Source organism: Meles meles, chromosome 12 (assembly GCF_922984935.1).
Source record: "Meles meles chromosome 12, mMelMel3.1 paternal haplotype, whole genome shotgun sequence".
NCBI classification, from domain to species: domain Eukaryota; kingdom Metazoa; phylum Chordata; class Mammalia; order Carnivora; family Mustelidae; genus Meles; species Meles meles.
In genome coordinates, this window is record NC_060077.1 from 14,509,108 (window position 1) to 14,531,268 (window position 22,161).

At 54.0% G+C, this 22,161-nt stretch overlaps 1 protein-coding gene and 1 long non-coding RNA gene across 14 annotated transcripts in view; one reads left to right on the forward strand and one right to left on the reverse strand.

Annotated features, from left to right (window-relative positions):
- Positions 1–22,161, reverse strand: part of PITPNM2 (phosphatidylinositol transfer protein membrane associated 2) — a 133,486-nt gene that overhangs the window by 44,358 nt on the left and 66,967 nt on the right. The window lies entirely within an intron of this gene.
- Positions 18,675–19,677, forward strand: LOC123954141. The gene is made up of 3 exons (XR_006821039.1): positions 18,675–18,809; positions 18,967–19,082; positions 19,470–19,677. It is a non-coding gene; the product is annotated as an uncharacterized LOC123954141 (long non-coding RNA).

Here is a 22,161-nt window from a genome sequence, read left to right on the forward strand (position 1 = left end):
TCACCAGAACACATCACTCACCTAAGGTCCTGCGTCTGGAGCACGCTGGCCTTGGAGACGAGTTCCCCTCTAGGGGAGAAACCCCAAGCTATGGGGTGGGAAGAAGGGGGGACCCCCAGATAGTTGCAGGTGGGGAGCACCTCTGGGCAGGTAGGGCTCGGTGACCCTGGCGTCCGGCATGGAGCTCGGCAAATCAGCAGGCGTTGGCTGACCTGTGGATGCTGCCCCAGAGCGCCTCTGCGAATCCTGCCGCCAGAGGAAAGAAGCTGTGGGGCATCCAGAGCTGGGATTTTCACCACCACTGGTGACGACTGCTTGTCATGACGACAGTGTGATAACAACTTCCGCGGAACATCAGTGACAATCGCAGCTACCAGGGCTGGGGGCTTACTTCCTGGGCCATCCTGGGCTCTGTTTTTGACCGGACACCTCGGTGGGGGCAGAGGGGCCCAGCTCCTGGCAAGCTCCTGTGCCTCCCACTGGCCATTGTATACCTTCTCTCTGATCCCCGTCTCTCTCTCCTCCAATTCCCACGTGCCGTTAGTCTGTGGCTCTCCCGGACCCCCGCCCCCGTCAGCACACAAGCATGCAAGGAACAGCTCCCAGGTTTCCAAAAACCGAATCCCACAGCCCTCAACCCCACTCTCTCGGTACCACCCCCTCTCTCTGCTCCTCCCTTCTGGCAAAATCCTCCTAACACTTAGCTGTACTTGGGGTTTCCATCTTTCCAGGCTATTTCCCAAAGCACCACCCCACGGCAACCGCGCCAGTCCCCCGAGGGGCTGAGCCAATCCTCAGTCCTCATCACCTCTAGACCTTCATTAATGCCTGCATTTAACAGCCAGGGATGGAGCGCAAGCAGGTGGCTGGCAGGGATCACTGCCCTTGCCTCGGTTTCTGCCTGGACGAGGTTCTCTCTGCTCAGCTGACACACCCACCGATGAAACTCTGCTCGGGGCCGACTCTGTGTGCCATTCCAGGGGCCCCAAGCGGAACAGCCGTCAGCTGAAAATTATGATGTGCTTTTTGTTCCAAAAGAAACAGAGCTGGTATCGTGCAGGCTACAAGTAGCCGGGTGGGGCTGACCTCCCATCTGGAGGGGCGCACGGCCCATGCTGCAGTGTAGAAGCCGGTGTCCCCAGTCCTGCCCGCTTCAGCCCACCGCACTCCGGACACCCCACGGCTCCCCGCACTGCCGGAAACCACAGCTCCCAAACTTGCCAGATCCTAGAGACCACCAGAGTGCGCTTTAGAGATACAACTGTGGAGCAACGGCGGGGGGTTGTCAGAGCCTCAGCCCCCCACCCCACCATGCCTCCCCACACGGCAGTCCCGCATGCAGAGTGTGAGGAGGACGCTGCAGGGGACATCCAGTCTGTCCAACGCTGATGCTCCTGGAGGCCCTTCCAGGGTCACGTCACAACCCACACTCCAGCACACAGCAAACCAGACCTGCTTGGTCCCTTGGCTTACAGACCCCTTCGACCATGTCACACAGTCCAGCTCCCCAAGTCCATTAGGAGTCACGGAACCCTCGTACCTGCCTCACGTCAGATGGACTGCCCCCACTTACCTGTTTTATTTCTTTTTTTTAAAGACTTCTATTTATTCGTCTGAGAGAGTGAGAGAGAGAGCGCGCGCATGAGAAGGGAGGAGGGGCAGAGGGAGAAGCAGACCCCCTGCTGAGCAGGAGGCTGGATGCGGGACTCCTTCCCGGGACTCCAGGATCATGACCTGAGCCGAAGGCAGTCGCCCGACCAACTGAGTCACCCGGGTGCCCTGTTTTACTGAGATATAATTCATATACTATATACAACTCAGCTTTTTAAAGTGTCCGATTTGGTGGTGATGAGTGTATTTACAGACCGTAGCCATCACCACTACCTGGCTCCAGAACGTTTCCTCACCCCAAAAGGAAGCCTGGGTCCGGTGAGCCCTCGCCCTCTGTTCCCACCCCCACCAACTCCCTGGCTCTCATTCGTCCACTTTCTGTTTCCACGGACTTGCCTTTCTGGACGCATCCCATAAATGGATTTGCACCCCGTGTGGTCTTCTGTGTCTGCCTTTCTTCCACTTTGCATCACGTTTTCAAGGTTCATCCACGCCGGGGCACAGAGCAGTACCTCCTGCCTTCTTATGCCAGAATGATATTCTACTTCATGGCTTTTACACCCATTTTTACAGCTGAGGAAGCCAAGGCTGCTGTCATCAAGGGACCTTGTCTCCCCCGTGACTCAGTAAGTGTTGGAGTCGGGTCCATCTCTCTGTGCAGCCAAGATAGAAACAGCTAAGAACCGAACAACCGTCCTCGAAAGGGACATCAACGTACATACATATATACTCTTGGCAAGAATAATAGCATGTTACAGTTTACAAAAGCTTTTGCTCCATGCTTTTGCTTTTTCAGATTAACCCTCCAAGGTGGAACACACAGGTATGCCCCGTGTTTTCAAGGACCCGAATGGGTAAGTGGTGTGTTTGAGGTCAGAAGTAATTCTTGATGCATTCCTGGTGGTCAGAATCTGGATACAATGTGAGCAAACAGGACAGCTTTGATACTTTTTTACAAAGATGTCACGATTTTTTTTTAAGATTTTATTTATTTACTTATTGAGAGACAGAACAGGAGTGGGGAGAAGGGGAGAAGGAGGAGGAGAGAAGCCCAGGCAGACCCTTGACGCGGGGCTCTATCCCAGGACCCTGAGATCACACCCTGAGCCAAAATCAAGAGCCAGACGCTTCACCGACTGAGCCACCCATAAGCCTCTCAAAGATGCATGATTTAGAAAAACACTTCTTTTTTTCTCTTTCAGGTTACTCTGTAGTGAATGCAAACCTTGGAGCCAAGGGAAAACCCACGTAAACTGCATGCAGGAGTATTTACTTGGTTTTAATTTAATGTTTCTGAGTGATCTCGGAAATAAAGGTTGCTATTTCTTTCAAAATACAGCCTCCTTGGTTCCAGCCCAAATCACTGCATTGCCAAGGGAGGGCCATTTGGACCATTTATTGAGGTTAAATTCTCAACCTCATAATCTGGCAGATAGGGTCCTTAAATTCTTGTCTCAACAAACCTTCCAGCATCCCCTCTCAGCAAGAAATCTTAGACCGTGGCCCGATGTCAGGCTCCATACCAGGAGCTAGGGGTCCAGGGGACTTAGAGCCCTCGAGGAGCCTCTTGGCCATATGAGAAGACAGACCTCCCTGAGTCATCGAAGACCTGTTGGGGAATATTACTCATCCTTAAAAAGGAAAGAGATTCCCACTCTAGGAACCCAGCATGCTTCCTTCTCTTAGAATAAGCCAGGTGAGTTCCTGATTCCGGCCTTGGCCATGCCTGTTAAACCCCCGTACCCCAGCCTTGGCCCGGCTGGCTCCCTGCAGTGATCTGGGCCTTGGGCCAGAGGCTGCACCCCTCTGTGGAGGACCCCCACGGCTTACCACACTCCCGAGTGAGGGGACTCACTCGTACACTGCCCCCCTCCTTGACAGCGCGGATGACCCCACACCAGGGACTTCACCTGCCTCCCTCGTGGCTGGAAGAAATGACAGCACATCTGTCCTACTCCCCCTTTTCGGTCTCTAATTCTGGGGAGCAGCGGGGTCTGGCACCTAGCAGGTACCGAAGAAGGTTCACTCGGCGAATGTTCCCCCAAACCCCTCGTCAGGCAGATAGTGCCACTAAGCAGCCAAAGTGCTAATTACAAACTGCTCTGTTAGCTGTTCTCAGAGCGACTACAAGATCCTCCAAGAATAGTGCATGATTCCCTGCCACGTCCCTGGAATAACAAACCCAGTTTCTTGACGGCGTCTGTGACTCAGACTGTTCCTGGAGCCAGACTTGCCTCCCCCCAGAGAGTGTGCTGTGTGCAGGGGCAGAAACCTCAGACAGACAGAGGGCTGAACGCTGTTCCCCACGGAGGGCATGGGGGGGCCTCTGGGACCATCTTAGCCCCCTTCCCGTGGGGGAGGCGGGTGTTTGGCCCTGAGGGGGATCTGGCAACACGGGGTGGCCGCAGTCACCTTTGCTCTCAGATGGGCCCAGGGCCACAGGGCATCACCCAAGATTACCACGTTCTCGTTAGAAGGTCAATGCTTGCGAGTTGCCAGTAAAGATGGGAAGCGGAAAGCCCAGAGGGGCTGAATCATTTGATGGGGCCACACAGTGAGTCAAGGGCAGGACAGAATGAGAATCTGTATCTCCTGGCCTGTGATCCAGGCTTGATCTACGGTGCCCTTGTGCAAGCATGGGTCTGGGCAGCTCAGGCCACCAACAGTTGGGTCCAAACGCTCAACTCAGTAGGGAGCAAGCAGGCCTGGTTGGAGCCTGGCCCAAAAGGCCCAGCCAGTGTTCCCAGGGGGAGCTGTGCATGTGTGCACACGCAAATTCACGTGTCTGTACAGCTCTGCCCAGGCCTTGCTCCGTCTCACTGAGTGAGTAGTGTGGCCTTTACAGCCAAGTTTCTCAGGGCTGCCAGGGAACACTATATGCCTGGAAAATTTCCCAGCTCTTCTTTGCAGAGATATTAGCTTCCCTTCATTGCCCCATAAAATCCTCCCAGCAATGATGGATGCCATCCTATCATGGGAGGGAGGGAGGAAAGAAAACACAAAGGGAAAAAAAAAAAAAAAGCCTCTGGTTAAACCTGGAAAACCCCATGGGCACATAACTTGGGAAAAGAGGGCATCAGAGGAGGGTGGGTTGCCTAGTTCAGCTGCACGGTCTGTGCACTGCCCGACTCTAAGGGCATTCTCATGGACTACAAGATTGGCAGTCCTTTGCGTTGGGCAGTCCCGGGAAAGGACTCTGCTTGATTTGGGGCAAAGTTTTCAAGAGTCTCAAAGTTCATCCCTCACTGACACCTTGTCCTAGCATAAGGACCTTTCAGTTCTCAGGAGCTGCCTCTCGGTAACTAGTGGATAAGAAGAACTGATCAGAGAGGAGGCAGGGTGGAGGGTTTGGCATCTCCCGAGTCATTCTGGGGGCTGGGCTGGAACTAGCTCCAAGCCCAGGACCTGAGAGAAGAATGAACCATCTTTTATGAGCTGAATCTCACTGACTTCTCCAGCATTGTCCTTCCTTTCTCCAAAGCACTCCCCATTCCTACCTCTGTCTTTCACCAGTTCTGGAAAATTCTCAGCAATGAGCTCTCCAGACATGGCCTCTAGCTTATTTTTCTCTTCTCTCTGTGGAACTCTAATTCGATGAGAGTCAGGCGTTCTCCTCCTCTCCATGTGTCTTATTTTCTCTACACCTTCCTCTTTCTAGTGTCATGTTCCAGGTGGTTTCTTCACATCTGGCTTCCAGTTAAAAACTCTTTCTTCAGCTATGATGACTCTCCTGGTAAAGTTCTATTTGGTTCTTTTCCAAACCTGCTTCATCATTTTTTTATGGCTCTATATTCCCTGCACAGTGTTTCAACCATGCCTTCTATTTATTTAAACGAATTGAACATAGTTATTTTCCTGTCTCTGCCTAAATGCTGCAGGATCCGAGGTCCTGAGGGTCTGTTTCTGCTGTAACTTGCTCCTGCTGGCTCTGACTCTGGCTCAGAGTGCCTTTTCTCTTCTTAGGCTCGGTTATTTTTGACTCTGAACTGCTCATTTTCTGTGGAAGTTATGTGTAGAAAGCCCCTGAGACTCAGGACGAGGGTCTGTGCTTTCAGATAGGACTGACGTTTGCTTCAGCAAATGCCTGTGTTACTGCCCCGGGGAGAGCAACCTCCACTACCACCGAGCACGGTCGGGGCTGAACCAGCCAGGGGGTTGGGCACAGTCTGGTCGCCCTTTGGCTCTGTTCCTCCTCCAGGGTAGGTGACGAGTGTCTTTGTTTCCTGGGGCTGCTGTCACAAAACACTGCAAACTGGGTGACTTTAAAGAAGTCGCTGACTTGCTCCCGGTTCTGGAGGCTGGGAGTCTGAAATCAAGGTGTCAGGTTGGTCCCTTCCTCCATGGCTTTCCCTTAGCTTCTGGAAGTTGCCGGCAATCCTTGGCATTCATTGGCTTGGGGCTCTATCCCCATTCTCTGTGTGTCTCTGGGTCCCTGTGTCTTCACGTGGCCTTCTTTTTTAAAGATTTTATTTATTTATTTGACTGACAGAGATCACAAGGACGCAGAGAGGCAGGCAGAGAGAGGAGGAAGCAGGCTCCCTGCTGAGCAGAGAGCCCAATGCGGGGCTTGATCCCAGGACCCTGAGATCATTACCTGAGCCAAAGGCAGAGGCTTTAACCCACTGAGCCACCCAGGCGCCCCTTCACGTGGCCTTCTTATAACAACGCCCACCCTACTCCAGTAGGACCTTACCTTGATTACGTAAGGTCACAGATCCACTGGTGGGGTGGGGGACGGGGCCATAATTCAAACCACACCTCTTTCCTTCAGGCTGTATGCAACCTCTCAGAGCAGCTTAGACCATATACTCTCTCCATTTTCTTCTCAGCCTGGCCTGACTTTAGAATTTTTGCCCTGTTCACTACAGCACACTGCCTTCCTTCCGTCACCCTGAGAAAAAGGACCTGGTCCCCTGCAGCCTCACCTGTGCCCCCCAAGAAAGGACAGTGTGACAGAGTTCTCCCAGGACTCCCTCAAAAGCAAGTCGAGGGCATGCATTTATCTGTTCTATGAGGAGAACAGTCCTAATTTTGAATGACTTAATTACTTAAAAAAAGAAAAAAAAAAGCAAACAGTCAATATAATAAATTAGATGAAAAGCTTTTTTTTTTTTTAATATTAAATCTTCCTTCCATTCTTGGGATAAATCCTACTAGGGCATGCTTGCATTATTCTTTCCATATCTGGCTGAATTAAACTTGCTACTTTTTTTTTTTTTTCCCCAGAAGATTGTAGGTTTCTGTTCAGGAGTGACACTGGCCGGCAGGTTGGCTGAGTTATCCTCTGATTCTGATACCAGAGAGCGCTCCTTGGAAGAGGACCCAGAACGCCTTTTCCTGTCCCAAAACAGCTTCTGTAACGTGAGGATAATCTACTTCTTGATGGCTTAGGAAATTTTATCCCCATTTTAAGGGGCAAATTTATTTTCTTGAGAAGCCAATTTTGGAAGCATTTATTTTCTCAGAAAGTTCTACATTTCACTTACGTTTTCTAATTAATTGGCATAAAGGTACATATAATAGTGTCTTCTTTTTAAAATCTCTGTAGTTATATTCTCTTTCTGTTTTTGCCTTCCGCTTTTTCCAGCTCTTTCAAAGAACACACTTAGAATTATTGATAATGTCTACTCCATCTTCTGACTTCACTTGTAACGGTATCTTTTTACCTTCTCTGAATTTATTTCTCTAACTTCTTGAATTGAAAGCGGACTTCAGTCATTTTTATAATTTTGGGTCTTATCTGCCTCTTAATAAATGAATGTAGGGCTACAGCCTGTCCTTTGAGTATGGATTTGGCTTCACGCTGTGGGTTTGTATATTCAGGGCTCTTACTGCTCTTCACTTAAAATCCCGTAGTTCAGAGGCACCGGCGTGACACAGCCAGTGAAGTGTCTGCCATCGGCTCAGGTCATGATCTCAGGGTCCTGGGATTGAGCCCCACATCCCTGCTCAGTGAGGAGCCGGCTTCTCCCTCTCCCTCTGCTGCTCTCCCCGCTCGTGCTCCTCTGCTTGATCTCACTCTATTTCAAATAAAGAGATAAAATCTTCAAAAAAAAAATACTGCAGTTTGAAATTTTCACTTCGACTCCCTCATCTAACCTAAGAGTTATTCAGTTTTCTGTACCCGATGTGTTCTTCTGGAGGACTTTTCTCGTCAACTCGCATGCAGTTGTAAGAAATAATGCAGGGAGATCGTGTGTACGCTATCCAGTCTCCCACCACAGGAACATTTTACAGAGCGATAACATCACAAGCAGGACACCGACACTAAGAAAATCTATAGGTTTTCATCACATTTCCCCAGTGCTCTGTGTGCTGTGTGTGTGTGTTAACGTCCCCACACAATTTTATCATCTGTGTCCACCCACGTAGATGTCTTGGAGACTTTCGAAGCTCAACACAATTACTCTATATTTGTCCTTCTTCCCCCCTCATAAGATCACTTTTTATTTACTGTATTTGAAGCTACATGGTCAAGTACAGAAAGTTGGCGTATTTTAACTTCGACATCCCAGAGGATATTCCTTTTACCACATTAAGTAATTTCCTCAATCCCTAACTGTGCTCATTTTACTTCTCTTTCACTGATATTAACATGGCTCATTTGCTTTCTCTGTTCCGTTTGAGAAGGATTTCTTTCCTCATCCTTTTATTTTCAGATTTCTTAGGTTTCTTTTTCTCTTTTTCGGTCTCATTCAAAAAAAATTTTTTTAGCTTATGTTGAGAGAATGTCTCTGTTCTCAATCATTGTGGTTACTGATGTTTAGACTAATTCTTGCCATTTTCTGTTTATGATATGTATTTCCTTTCAATCTCCTTTGCTCTTTATTGGATTCATTTTTTTTTGTTAGATATATATTTTTTTCTATACTGCATTGAACGTTTTGTGTTATTTTCATTTCTCTAGAGCAGGATCCACAAACTTTTTCCATTAAGGGCCACAGAGTAATTATTTTAGGCTTTGTGGGCCATGCAGTCTCTGTTACAACTTCTCAGCTCAGCAGGAAATCAGCCACAGAAACATATACTAACAAATGGATGTGGCTGTGTCCCAATAAAACTTTATTTACACAAACGGAGCATAGGCCAGATATGACCTGCAGGCTATAGTCTGCTGACTCCCGCTCTAGGGGTCCTCTTCAAATATTTAAATGCACGCACTTAAACATATACTTCTCCAGAGTGCCTAGATTTAATAAGGGTCCACCTCTCCTTCCCCAACGAGAAGAAACTTGATAGCTGTGTATTTATTCTACTTCCTCATTTATGCACCAAACTATGTAGGTCACCTGAGAACCCCTTCCTGGCCCTCATATGTCACATCTAGGCTTGGAGCACACCTAGAATCCTCTCTCCCTCCTGGGTATGATTTGACCATTGTTTCCTTCCTCGGTTTCATTTCGTTTTCACCCCATCTTTTTGCTAACTCCTCATGGTTTCTAATGCACTAAAGGCATCTCTTTGTCCACACGGACAAATAATATTTAATATTTAATAATATTTAATAATATTCGTTCTATCACATCAAGGGCTTTGGGGAGCAGGAGGAGAAGGCAGCAGTGTGCCCTCAACCTGCAGACGGTGACCTTGCCTCTGCTTAAAATGCCAGGGACCTAGTTTTCAGCCTGGGGTCGAAGAGAACATGAGCTGGCCCTTTCCCTGGTGGCAGAGGAAGGAAGGTGTCAGCACGTATGAGCTCTCCGTGCAGCCGGTCTAGGACAACAAAACAGGCACATGGGCCTCAGTGGAGCTGCGCATAAGTGCAAGCCCTGGCTGCATTTGGATTCCCAAGTCTGCCAGCTGCCGCTGACGTGGGCCGCCCTGTCCTCCCTCTCCAGGGATGTGAGTGTCCCCAGTGGGGCCCCCTGTGGCTGGGGCTCGCGCAGACTGGACTTCTGTTATTTACCACCAGAAAAGTCCTGACTAATCGTAGGGTGATGCAGCCTCTTTGACCTTCTGCACAGTTACTCACTTGCTGAGTCAACCCTCTCCTCCAAAAGGGCATTATGATAAATTTCACTTCCCCGAGGTAAAAAATGATTAAAAATTTCAAATCGGCTAAAGTGTTTTTCTTTGTATGGTCATTCTGAAACCTCACATTCTGTCTTCTGGGGACGGCCGCGGCTGGTTGGGGTGGAGGGCAGACGCGGGAGGACGTAGTAGGACATGAAGTCCAGTGTCCCCGGCACGCGCCGATCTTCTGTGTGGGGAGACTTTATCCACGAAACATGGACACTCTCTGTGCAACTGGGAAACTGCTCTGGGCTTCTCACAAATCTGGGCCCCCCACCTGCATAGGGCCTGGAACGACCTCAAAGGTCTGTCTCCTCCGGAGGAGACATCGCCGCCAGCCCGACCTCCCAGCGCGTGCACAGGTTTGGTGCTAAACAGATACAATAACTTGGTACTAAAATAAAACCAAGCTTGGTGACATCTTGACACAGCTTTGCAGGAACAGCGGGCTCCTGTGTACACAATGTCCCGCTCTGCACGCCTATTTGTAAATTAATCACACATCAGTAGGCTTTGCTTGGAGTCACATGTTTCTGGACCACTTGGAGGGGAGATCAGGCTACGGGACCTTCTGATCATCCCCAAAGCCAGACCCATCCTTTCAACAGACCCTAGATGGAAAATTTCCTTCTTGCCCGACCCCTGAGGGCCACCCTCATCTTGCTCCCCTCCCCTGTAGGAGCACACAGGGCAGGGGGAGCCCGTGCAGGGGGCTCCCCACAAGCCCTGTCTACGGAAGTGTCCCCATACGCTAATAAGACAATCTTAAGACAGACCTGAACAAACACACTTGTGAGGTGTCCAAGGGAGCAGGACGAAAGAAGGAAGGAAAGGGTTGAAGAGAAGTTAGTCATGGAGGGGCCCCCGCCAGCCATTGTGGGGGCTCCCGTGTTCCCCAGGGGCTCTGCCCTATGATGTTAAGCTCCCCCCACCTCTGTCCCCAAGTCCATCTGGCTCCTGGAACACTACTGCCCAGCCCAACCCCCATCAGACTTCCTTGAGTCAGCTCTGAGGGTCCCTGAGGACTGAGTCCCAGACCCTGGCCCTCAGGTCTGGGCGGTCGCCGAGCATCAAAGGAAAGAGCGTCTGGCTGAGCTCAGCCGCTTGTATATGTCACAGAAGCTGGCCTGGGCTGGCTCATCTGGGAAGGAGAGCTAGCACCCGAACTCTGCTGGAGCTCTCGGGCAGTGCTGGGTGCGCAGGTGGAGGGGTGCAGGCTGATGGCTCCTGTTCACATTGCCTGGGAGACCAACTCCCAATTCAGAGCCGCTCCAGACCATTCGGTGCCCACTACTCACCAGGAAGGCTTCACCTGACAACAGACACAGGGACAGTGCCACAGAGGCCCCGAGTCCTGGAGGGCGCCCCCACGGGCCTGGTTGGCTTCTCAGTGCTGCTGCCTCCTGCCAGATGCCAAGCATGAAAGAACTGAACTCACCTGCCCCCCTCTTCCAGCAAGTCCTCCTGGATTAGCAGACAAAAGCTGGAAGTCCTTCCGCCCTCTCCCAATCCTGTGGGGCCTTGTACCTTGTTCTAGCCCTCCTCAGCCACAGGCTAGGAACTAGGGTAATCACCCGCCACATAGGCCTCGAGATCTGGCTCTCTCCACATTCAGCCCAATTAGGGGGTCACAAGCACTTGGCTGCTCCCCAGGATTTCATTAAGAACGAGGCCAAAAACCAGAGAGAGGAGCATGTGCTAAAGCTTCCCCTGCAGGGCTTTGCCAGCCGGGAGCTCCTTATCCCCTGAGCTCCGGCCCTCGGCCTTAGCGGAGAGCCGGCAGGTGCTGACGGAAGGCACGCTCGCCCTGGGTCAGCTGAGGCGCTCTGAAGCCTCAGATCCCCAAAGTGGGAAGCATGCATGTGAGTCCCTTCACAGGGAAAGTGGCACCACTGGCCCCTTCATCCTGTGACCATCGGCCACATGCCCTGGACAGGCCCCACATGAAGTCAGGGGCGGCTGGAAGGTGGGACCAGCAGGTCTAAGGCTCCTCTCCACCCAGGGAGCAGGCAGATCTGAAGCTGGGGCACCCTGGAGCCCATGGGGGCCCATCGAGGCCGTGGTCACTGGCAGTGAGAGACCCCGGGCTCCCCCAAACCCGCTCTCCTGGAGCGAGGCTATTTAAGAGCAGGAGGGAAAGAAAACAGAGTCATCTGCTTGTCCTGAACTATTAACTGGGGGGGGGGGGGGGGAGGCAACGTGGTGGGCCCAGGTGGGAACCAGGTGTTGGGAAGGGGGACTGGGACCCTTCAACTAGACCGGGGGGGATCCCGAGTTCGCAGGAGCCAGGCCATGAGCCCAGGGGTCCTCCTGTTGGGGAAGCACAGCCCAATCCAGCCTCATTCCCTGGCTTGCCCTCTTTCAAGTAGTGATCCGAAGCTCCCCGTCCCCTCCTCTGGGGCGTTTTGCAGAAGACCCAACCAGGGCTGGGCAACATCAGGCAGTTCAGCCAATGCCTCACAGCCGCTGAGGACCAGGCCAGCAGTGCACCGGGTCCCCGGGCACCACCTGGGGCCCTCCCCATGGGTCTCATGTCACCTTACAGAACCAGGGACTCACTCTACCCCACCCACCATCCCTGTTCTACCTTGGCCTTGGTTTGGACCCTGTCGGTTCTCCTTGGTGGCAGAACAGCTGCCCAGCTTCTCCCCATGCTTCCAGTTTGGGTCCCCCCCAATCCTCCCAGAAGCTGTCAGAGTGTATCTGACCACATCTGACAGCTCCCTCCAGGGTCCGGGGTCCTGCTCCCAGAACATCCTCAAGGCCCTTGTATTCTGCCCATGACCTCTCTGGCCCTCCCACCTGGCCAGCCTGACTCTCCGGCTCCATTCGGCCTTCTCGCTGTCTTCCCTAAAGCCATGCCACAGGCAGCTTCCCGCTCTGCACCCCTCAGCACCCCAGCATTGAAGCCCTCGAGGGCAGTGCTCACATCTCCTACCCGGTCCCTAGTGTCTGGCACGCGGCGGGGGATCCCTCACTGTCGCCTAAAGCATTTGCTGTGATTCACACTTGCTGCTCCTTCTGTCAAAAAAGCCCTTCCCCACCTGGTCTACGTGGCAAACCCCCAAAGTGTCCTAAAAGACTTCGCCTCAACAGCTCCCACTCTGTGAGCCCTCCCTGACCACTCCAGGAGAAGCTGGGGCGCCCAGGGTCCCTCCGACAAGCGCCTCACCTTCTGTTCCCACACCATTCCCACTGTCCGGGCCCAAACCGCAAGGTGCAAGGGCAGGGCCCACGGCCGGCTCTCTCAGTGCTGGGCACACATACCATGAGGCACTCTGCAGACCTCTGGAAACCCTTGGCAAGCGGCGGTCAGGGATTCTGGGCAGGGAGAAGGCTGGCCAAGGCGCGTGGCAGGACACAAAGAACCCCAGTGTTTCCGAATGGTCAGAGAGACAGTACTTGGGGTCATTTCTGGGGGATCTTCCAAGGACCAGTCCTGGGGGGGGGGCGGTGAGTCAATGAGCCACCTCCCCTGTGGTTCATTATACAGTGGCCAGTGAGCCACTTAGCCTGAGTCCTGGAAGAGGATCTACCAGACAGAGTGGTGGGCACAGATCAGGCCAGGAGGGAAGCTGCCTGGGCCCCGGCTGTGACCTACAGCACTGTGGCTTCTAGAGCTGGGTCTGTGCTCTCTGCTGGGTCGGGCGGGGGGGGGTTACTCTCCCAGCATCACAGCCCTCCACGGAATCCATGCCCCGTGAGGGCAGAAGAACTGCTTCTTTAGCTTACTGCTGACCGGCTTACTGATGGAATCCGCCTGGGCTTCCCTCGCGGGTTGGTGCGAGGCTGGGAGCTACAGCCAGGATGGACACCGGGCTGGCCTGGGGGTTGCACAGAACAAAGTACAGGTGAGCTTAGGGATGGGGTGGGGGGAGGGCAAAGCAGAACCAAAGTCAGCCCAAAAGGCCCCTGGCACTGGGTGTGTGTGTGTGACTCCCGTGACGTGATGATGTGGAACCAGCATATCCGTGGAGAAAGAAATCAGATCAGCGGCTGCCAGGGCTTGGGCGTGGGGAGATGGGGAGTGACTGCTAATGGTTTCAGGGTTTCCTTTTGGGGTGAGGAGAATGTTCTGGAATAGACAGAGGGGGCAGTCACATGACCACAGTCTAATATATTGTGCATGTACTAAATGCAGCAGAACTGTTAACACAGTTTTATGTTACATGAATTACATCTCCAAAAAAAAAAATTCTCCCAGAAAAAAAGAAAAGTCAGGTGAAACTTCAGTTAATCAGTTTCCCTTCTTTGTCCAGTGTGTCCTGGCAGCCGCCCCTTTCTCAGTGAGCCAGCATGCCAGCTCCTTATCCCAACCACGAGGCCGTGAGGGCTCAGCACGCCAGTCAGGGGGAGTTTTCCGACTCAACCTTTGTTTCTTTACAGACTGTAAGAAAGGAGAACTGACTGGTCCCTTTTCTGCTTAAAGACCTTCAAGAATTCAACTGTATTCACCAAAGAACCCCAGGCTCCTTATCCCGAAGCTGAAGCTCCTGCAGGAACTGAAGGCCAGGCAACCGCGTGCGTCGAGGTCCCTGGCCGGTCTCGGTGCCGGCGCTTGCTGCCACCATCTGGGTCCCCGCCTCCGCAGGGACACCCTGCCTAGGGAGCCGAGCCCCAACCACATCTGCCTTTGATAAAGCGGTCCCTGGCCCACAGCCTCCTTGGCCACAGCTGCCATCCCGTCTGCCAGGCTCTCTGTGCACGGAGGGGGTGTGTTACTGTGCACACTGCTACCCCACAAAGCCACGAGCTCTTGGAGGGACAGGGCCGTATGTCTGCTGTGGACCCCAGGGCCTGCTGCCACCACAGGGCTGCCCAACTTCAGGGGGCGCTCTTCCCTTCCACATGAGCACACTTCCACCCACCCGACCCTCTCTGCTCCTTCCGAACAGACACCCAGCCCTCCAGCAGATAAACAAAGGGCTCTGTCAAAACCAGAGGTCGGGGAAAGCCCGGCCGCACCTGCAGCTGGAGAGCTGTGTGGACACAGTGCAGTGTCCAGACAGCACACAACGGGCAGAGGCTGAAGGCTAGGGCTGCGAGGCCCAGGGCACACCCAGGGCAAGCAGAAAGCAGAGCCGAGAAAGGGTTCCTGAGTCCCTGGGCACAGGTGTGGCATTCTTTAGAGGTGCCCAGGGTGGGGCAGGGGTCTTAAGGGTGCTAGGCTGATGCAGACGGAATTGCAGAACCCAGAAACTGAAGGAGAACTTGCAACCCAACGTTATCATTGTACAGATGGGAAATTAAGGCCGGGACCGACGGAGCTGATCCATCCGTCCATGCATCTATCCACCAGTGTCTCTGTCCGTCCATGCACCCACGCATGCCCAAGACCATGCAACACTCACGCATCCATCTGTCCACACGTGTGTCCACGTGTCCATCTGCGCACCCAGGGATCCATCCATCCCTCCCCTCCCTCTAGGGACTGAGGGCAGAGCCGGAACTGCAGCCAAGAGTCCTGGCCCTCTCCAGCCAAAGGTCTCTACAGTGTGCCCCAGCTGTCTTTTTTAAGCCCATGGCAGCTCTGGGAAACTTTCTGACCCAGAAAGGGCCAGCAAGAAAGACCCTACTGGCAGGGCTCATGCTGAGGTATGGACCACGCTAGGCCCCTGCCCTAATAAGGCCTGTTCACTGATGGCTCTGTCGATGTGGGGCCCCTGTCATATGGTCATAAGGAGCGCTCTCTCATGGCAGCATGGCCCTGCAGGGCAGGGGTGCCTCCGGTGGGAGCTGGGGAGGCACTCCAGTGGCTGAGAGGCTGAGCAAAGGCTCCAAGGCAAGACTCCGTGGCAGGTGGCAAGGCGTCCCTGGGTCGTCCCAGGATGACTGACAGGAGACGAGCGGGAAAGAGCTTGCACACCAGGGAGCCAGGCCCCTTGGGACTTCAGAGCCCGCCAAAGACCAGATACGAGGGAGCCCCTGAAGGTTGCGGGGGAGGTGGCCCCAAGAACAGTGGGCAGATGGGATTTAGGCAAAGTTTCCCCCCTCTCTGAGTGCCTGGGGTTTCTGTGAGCCCTGCAGACAAGACCCAGGGGTGGGAGCAGATCCAGCGCCATCGGTGGCCAGCTGTCGGCAACAGACCAGGTGGGGAGGCGGCGCAGGTGCTCTCACAAAGGGGACTGACTGTCTGAGAAGCAGGAATTATAGCGGAAGGTGGGTGGGGGGGCCCCCGTGGGAGGCTCTGCAGCAGAAGAGGGGCTCCTGCTCTCCCCCTCCTTCCTCCCGACCAAAGGAGGGGCCTGACTCACATCTGCCTACCCACCCTGCGCGGGCACCTGGGTCCCCATCTGCTTCCTCCCTCCCCATTTCAACATGCTTTGGCTGCAAATCCAGGGAGACATGTTGCTGTGTCCCTAGACTCCCTCCCGGAGAGGCACTTGCCTTCTCACCTCTGTCCTTAGACATGACACTTAGAACTGAGCCTCCCTGTGCTCCTCCGTAAAGAGAGGGGGCAATACCTCCAGCAAGGGGGTCAGACGTCAGTGTGGAGTGCGGGCCACGCTGTGCCTGGCAGTTGAACATGTAGTTCGTCCCTCACGGCGATATTAGGAGCACCTAGCTGCTGGATGCGGCCGGTGGCGGGGGCTGCGGGGCTGGGAGATGCAGGGGTCTTGCAGGCACTTAGGGCAACACCCTCCCTCAGCTCCAGGAATCCCAGGGAAGCGCCTAGGAGCCGAGGCTATCTGCGGAAGGCTAAAAGGAGAGGAGTTACCCTCGGGGCCTGATGTAGTTCAGAATTCAGGGCCCCCTGCATTTTGATGGGTGACGCTGCTTTGCTCAGAGGGACCCGATAATCAGATACACTGACATTTCTGCAGGGGACTTCGTGGACGTAGACTGCGCTGAGGTTATAAATAGCTTCACTTGGACTATAAATAGCCTCACCTTGGTTCGGGCGGAATTTTGCTGCCAAATGAGTTATGAAAAACCATTTGGTTTTCTGAGCTTGCGGGATTCTGGAATCGAGGCTAGGGAATTATGGCTCTGCAATTCGGCATCTCTTCCCCAGGAAACAACTGTGTGTCGGGCCTGGTTCATCCCACAGCCCATGTAGTCCAGACGATGCGCATCATAGACACCCTGCCCCTACAAACTTGCCAGGCCCCGACCCCGGGGCATGCAGTGCAGGATTGGTCACAAACCAAAGACAGCTTTGCGCTCACACATAAACACACAGAGAAATGTGTGTAAACACAATCGCACCAGCAAACAGGGCTGGGAGCCCTACTCTGGGGACGGAACCCAGCCCTAGGCAGCCGCAGACACCTGCTCGGGCCAAGCCCTGCCTACGCTGCTGAGCCACATGTGTGTCCAGACCTGCACCTGGACCAGAGGAGGAAGGGGCAAGGGGGAGGAGCCCGTGGCAGCCACGGGCTTCCTATTCTCTGGATTCAGCAGGGCAGCAAGAGCACCAGATAGACTGGGGTCTAGTCCTGGTCCTGCCATGCAGGAGCTGGTGGCCTCAGAAGGGTGGCCTGACCTCCTCACTGAGCTGCCTTTCTTCACCTGCCAAGTCTAAATAATGGGGCCTCCCCAGGTTTTGGAGGGCACATGCAGGTGCCCCCAAGGACTTGGTGCATGACAGTAATTGCAAAATGCTTGCTGACTCTTCTGTTGCCTCAGTGTCCAGTATGAAAAGAGCTGCTCTAACTGGGCAGTTTTTCAGTCCCAGAGATGCCCCCACCTCCCCAGGGCTCTCTTTTGAGGAAGTCCCTTGTGGGTTTCTGTCCTGCATCGGGTTTTCCATATGAATACACACAGAAACTTCTGGCTGCTCCGGCTGCCGAGGGGATCCCCAAAGGACAGGGCTCAGGGTCGGGAAAGAAGAGCCTAGAGCAGGGATGAGTTTACCCTGGAAGAGGGGGCGTGACATCGGACGGAACATGGGTTCTGAAGCCAGAACAGGGCTCCTATCACGGCTCCCCCTTTTACCTGGTCTTAGCAAGTTACTAAAAATCTCTGTCTCTCAGTTTTGTTTTGTTCATTTTAAAGACTTATTTATTTATTTTTAGAGGTGGGGGCAGAGAGAGAGGGAGAGAGAGAACCTCAAGCACACTCCCCACTGAGCACAGACTCTGATGCACTCACGACACTGAGATCACGACCTGAGCCGAAACCAAGAGTTGTACACTCAACTGACTGTGTTCCCAAGGCACCCCTCTGACCCTTAGTTTTCATGCTTATAAAACCAGGTCCAATGCCATGTACGCTCAGTTGAGGGGGAACAGACAAAGGGACAGTGAAACATAAAATGCCCAGCACCCAACACTCAAGACAGGGTCACGGCTGCCGTGATTGCTGTGGCGCGGCACGGTCTTGGAACCACCTGCTAACGGAACGCTTCCCTTTGAACTATGTCCTCACGCTCCAAACAGTTGGGCTCAGAAGAAGTGACTCACTGAGATCGTTATTACAAACCTTCCCACTGCCTGTTTGGGCGCCCAGCCCCCCCTCTCTCACTCATCCCCATGATAAGACCAGGGGGGTGTACAGATGTGCCTTCCCCACTTCCAAAGGGAGGACTAAAGCCAAGGGAGTACCTGGGACTTGGGCAAGTCAGTCACAGGGGAGGAAATGAGAGTCCCTGATCCCAGGTCCCAGGCTATCCCAACCACACCTGGCCTCCCGGCACTCTGGGGCCATAAACCCCTTAAGGGGGCACAGTGTGGGAAGTGGCATTTAGTGACCTGGGCAGAGGAGTCCAAGGGGAGGGCAAGAAGAAGGGCGGGTGGCTAGGTGCGGGAAACGGAGTCATCCTCTACTGGCCCAAGACCATCGCACACAGTCTGGCTCTTCTATCACTGGCAGGGAGCCTGGGGCTATTTCGGGAAGCTCTGCACACAGCCCGCCACTTCCCTGCCAGGCTGACTAGGTCAAAAACAAAACCAACCCAGCAACAGCCCGTGTCAACAGGGTGGGAAGTGAGGAGGCGCTGAACAGCCCCGAGCGGAACAGCAGGAACGGGGGAGGTGGAGGACGGCGGGGGCACGCACAGTCCTCCCACCCTGGGGGTGGGGGAAGGCAGCAGGAAACAAACAAGGCTAGTTGGAAGCCACAAGGTGCAGTGGGAAAGACTAGTTTTGGAACCAGACAGACCAAGTTCCAATTCAAGCTTCATCTTCAAGGAAGTCGTTCAACCCCTTCAGGCCTCAGTTTACCCGATCGCCCACCCGACAGGGGTAGGTGGGATTAAATGAGACAACGCTGGGACCCTGGGGATGTGTACACGAAGGGTGACACCTGTCCTCCTCCCTGACATGTCCGGTCATCCCTCTGGGCTGCTTAAAGCCGCCTCAGCTGGGCAGCTCCCCATGACCCCCGTTCTGCCCAAAACAGGTGCTCAGCAAACACCTGTGGACGGGGTACACCGGGGGACGGGGCTGGCAGTAGAGACAGCAGGACCAAATACAGGAACAGTCATCTGGCAGCATTTCTGAGGAGCCCGGCACCTTGTGAGTAGCTGACCCAAGTCACCATGTGAGTCCCTTGTCTCAGATCACCTGCAGATGAGAGACAAGGGCTCAGAGGACAGACATGCCCAAGGTCACCTGGAAAGTCAGAATTTCAGGAGGCCAGCAGCCTCCAGTGAGGGCTGAGGTTTGCAGCATGCTGTGACCCGGTCTTTCGGGGGAAAAAAATATGAGCTGATGGGCAGCAAAAGCAGTGTGGCTCGGAGAGGAATACACAGGTGTGTGTTGCGGGGGGAGCATTCTGGAATCTTCCCCTGGGGCCCAAGCTGATTACAGGTTAAAGGGGAGGGGCATGTGTACTGGAGATGTGAAGAGCCCAGTCTGACCCCTGGCCCCGCACTTGTTCTCACTCGACTCTAAAAATCCCAGGGTTGGAGTCACAATAGCCAGAAGACGGAAGCAAGCCAAGCGTGCACTGTGGGAGAACCGGTACGCGAATATGGTCCATCCACACGCCGGAGCGTTACTCCTCCTGCGCAGGGAAGGAGCCTCTGCTTTCTGCTGCGCCGTGGATGAGCATGGAAGACGCTGTGCTGAGTGACAGGACCCAGTTGGGAGGGACAGCTGCTGCGGGACCCCACGCACATACGCAAGGCACGTTCACGGGGACGGAAAGCCGGCCGGGGTGCCAGGGGCTATGGGAGGGAGAGGTCAGTGTTTCGTGGGGACAGAGTGTCAGTGTGGAGACAGCAACGAGAAGCAGAGATGACGGTGGGGATGGCTGCCCAAGGGGAACGTGCCTGATGCCACTTAACTGGACACTTACAGGTAGTTAAAATGGTTACACTCTGTTACATATATTTTATCGCGATTGGGAGGGGGGACTCTAGAGTTGGATATGGGGGTCTCCTTTCAGGGTGATAAAAATGTTCTGGAACTACACAGAGGTGCTATTTGCTCACCATCATGAATGTACTAAATGTTACTGAACTGCTCACTTTAAAAGAGTTAATTCTGGGCGCCTGGGTGCTTAGTCGTTAAGCATCTGCCTTTGCCTCAGGACATGATCTCAGGGTCCTGGGATGGATCCCCGCATCAGGCTCCCTGCTTGGCAGAAAGCCTACTTTCCCTCACCCTCTCCCCCCTGCTCGTGTTCCTGCTCTCATTCTCTCTCTCTCTCTCTCTCTCTGCCAAATAAATAAATAAAATCTTAAAAAATATATAAAAATAAAAGGGTTAGTTTTATGTTATATGAAACTTACAAACAAAACAAAACTTTAAAGCCCCTGGGTGTGAGCACCCTGGGGGAGGCTCCTGGGGGAGGCCGGCAGGATGCTGAGCCAGAAGACAGAGCAAGGGGAGGGGAGACCCAGGTGCAGAGGTGGAGGGCTCTGTGTGGACAGCAGGAGGGGGCTGATGACCTCGGTCCTGGGGGGTATCCCTTGCCCCTACCCTACAAACCCACCAGTCAGCCAGAGGGAGGGTCTGGAGGTCTGGGGCTGGCTCTGCCACATCACCTTAGCTGCCCTTGGGGAGGTCCCTGAGCTTTTGGATGGGGCCATCCATCCCCGAGACAAGCACAGGCTCAGAGCTCTCAGGGATAGGGCTGCTCTCGGCAATGCCCACCCTGGAGGGCTGCTAGACCACCTCCCAGTATGGGATGTTCATCGCCTACAAGGTCCTGCCAGGAAGTCCCTATGCTGTGCTGTTGGCCTCCTGGGGACTCAACCTAGGGTCCTAGTTGGCACTTCAGGGCCACATTCTGCTTTTCCTCTCTAGGACACCTTAAAATAAGTGTCCAAATGGCACACCCCTCGGCCACCACCTCCCCTGCTCTGGGCTCTCTGAGTCCCCTAACAGAGGCAAAGCTGCCCTAGCTGACAACAGACCCGGAGACTGCTAGAAGCCCTAGATCTGGTTTCTGGGATCAGCTGCCAGCCCGCTGCTCCCCTGGCCAGTGCAACAGATGTGCCTTTATCTGGTGACAGTCTGCCTGCTGAGTGAAAATTCCTGTCCACCTGGAATCTCGGACTGTGACCTTAGAAGGAAGCAGGATCTTTGCAGGTATGATTAGTTAAGGATCTCGAGATGAGATCATCTCGGATTTAAGGTGAGCCGCCAATCCAGTGATGGGGTCCCTTGAGAAGAGGAGGAGAGACAGAGGGGCTGGCCATGGGTGCACTAAGGCAGAATCAGAGTGATGCAGCCACAAGGCAAGGGACACCTGGGGCCATCAGAAGCTGCAAGAAGGGAGAATTCACCCCTAGAGTCTTTGGAAGGCACATGGGCCTGCAGACACCTTGAGTTCAGCTTTCTGACCTCCAAAAGTATGAGATCAAGTTCCGTTGCTCTCAGTCCAGCCTGCAGTCCAGTGTGATGGCAGCCCCAGGGGACGGGACACGGGGTCTATGGCACTGGGAAGCAGGACACTGCCCAAGCCAACCGCACAGATGTTAGCCAGTTTCCCCCTGCTCTGCACATGTGCAGGAGAAGAACCCATGATGTCCTGGTGGGGAGGCCACACCAGCACTTGGGCAGGATGGAGTAAGCCTGTGACTGTGCTGTCACCAGGCCTGCAGCCAACTAGCTCAGGGTGGTTGAGGGCCAGTGAGTAGCCCTTCTGCATCCACAATGCAGACACTCAGGGGAAGCGGCCACTGGACATGCAGCCAACTGGCCTCCCTGTTTTCCCTGCTTCCCCACACTGCACCTGGACAGCCTTTTCTAGGGCCCTAGGTGCACCAGCCCTAAGCCAGCAGCCGGAAGTCCGTCTCCCCCACCGCCCCGGGTGAGGCCCCAACCCAGGGATTGCAGGTTTCTCTGACAGAAGTGCCCCACCCCTACCCTGACCTTGGCTCAGCATCTCCTACCGGTCTCTATCCTGGAGGAACCTCTCACTGCAGGTAAGAAGCTGGCCAAGGCTTCCCTGACAATTCAGCATCTAGAAAGCCCCAGCACGCCAGCAGCTCTGTGGCTGCTACTGTGCCTAGGGACAAGTTAGGACCATCCCATCTCGCGGGGCTCTGAGAAGCCCAGCCCAGCATTTCTCAGATCACGGACAGGGATGAGCTGCTTTAGAAACACTGAATAAGCTTGTTCAAAGCGCAGACGGCCAGCCCTC